Here is a 1,555-nt window from a genome sequence, read left to right on the forward strand (position 1 = left end):
AACTACTCATGTCAAAATGGAATCACACAGAGGCTTAAAATTAAGCATGTGCGTCTGTGCCATAGTTACTCAGGCACCGATCATGATAGGCCATGCGTGTGGGTGGGGGGGAGTGAACGTCACATCTAATCTATTAGATTAACTGCTATATTTCACAGATAAAGGCAATATATTCATTGAACAGGAGAAGGTTAAAGACAGCAGGTGCCTATAGACGTGCCCAGTATTGCACAAATAATGCAGTGTTAAACAAATAATGTAAAGCAAGACTGGAAAAGTCAGCACAGGCTCCTTCCACTCCATAAAGACAAATTAGACTTTGCTCTGACAAGCTATCCCACAGTTATTACATTCAGCCACTCCAGAATTAGCTCTGTATAAGGTTACTAGCAAGTATTAAATAGTGTGGTATCCCATTGCCCCCATTATGTTTATTTTTTCTGCTGTTCTATAAAATTTTTTGTGACCAAACCACTACTAATATGAGGCTAGACTAGTGCTCTTGGGTTCCTCATTCTGTTTGAGTCCACCAGAGTTGGCTATATACTGCACAGCTTTGCCTTCATTCTTCTGACAGTTAATTTACCCCCACCAAGTGCTGTGAAGTGTCTGCCACTACCTGGCAGCCAGCTGAAGGTGCACGTAGACATCCCTGTCTTCCACCAACTGCCGCGGTCCAGTCCGCAGCTACATCCCACCCACAAGCCCCCTTCACTCTGTGGCACCTCAGCCACTGTACCACAGCTGCCGGACATGTTCAGGTGTGCATGTACTGTGTTGATTTGGTGGCCATAGCTGCTGCCTGCTGTCATCAATTCTGCCAGCAGAGGCAGTAACATACTGACAAGAGCCTCCTGTGAGTAGCATGTAAGATCTGTATCTAGAATGTGTTTGACATCTGACAACCAGCACAACATTGTGTGTTCAGCCTATGTAGCCAATAGTGAAATGGAAAAAGATGGTGAGGTTCATTTACCACAATCTACAGATAAGGGGTTTCCAGTTTATACAACTCTAATTACACAATTAAATTAAAACAACAGGGAAAGAAAGAAGTGTAGGGTCCAGTGACACAGATTCCACTGGGGAATCTTGCTTGGGACATTCCCTCAGCCTCTTCGCAGTCTTTCTGAGAACCTCCTCAAACCAGCCCAGGCATAGCTTCTGGAAAGAGTGAGCTCAAAGCTCATCAGGGCTTTGTTTCATGTTGTATTTTGAGCTGCTCAAATGTTGATCAGTGTTAGTGCTTGCTTGAGTTTGGAGCTGTCACACCTTAAGAGTATGTACAGACAATTGAGGCGGTTAGGGGGAAGTTAGATTGAGTTAAAAAGGGCTGCCCAATCTAAGGTAAGTCAGGAAGGGGGCAGCTAGAGAGGGATGTGTTGGGGTACTGGAGGCCAAGCAGGCTCTGGGGATGACTGGAGGGCTCAGAAGAACTAGCAGGGTCTGTGGGAGGATTGGGGGGATTAGCAAGGATTAAAGAGGTTATCACTACATGTGGGGGGGATCAGGGGGTTTGGGGGCGGGCAGGCCCATAGGGGGGGACTTTGGGCGA

Source organism: Gavialis gangeticus, unplaced genomic scaffold (assembly GCF_001723915.1).
Source record: "Gavialis gangeticus isolate Ggan-Ray unplaced genomic scaffold, GavGan_comp1, whole genome shotgun sequence".
Lineage (NCBI taxonomy): Eukaryota > Metazoa > Chordata > Crocodylia > Gavialidae > Gavialis > Gavialis gangeticus.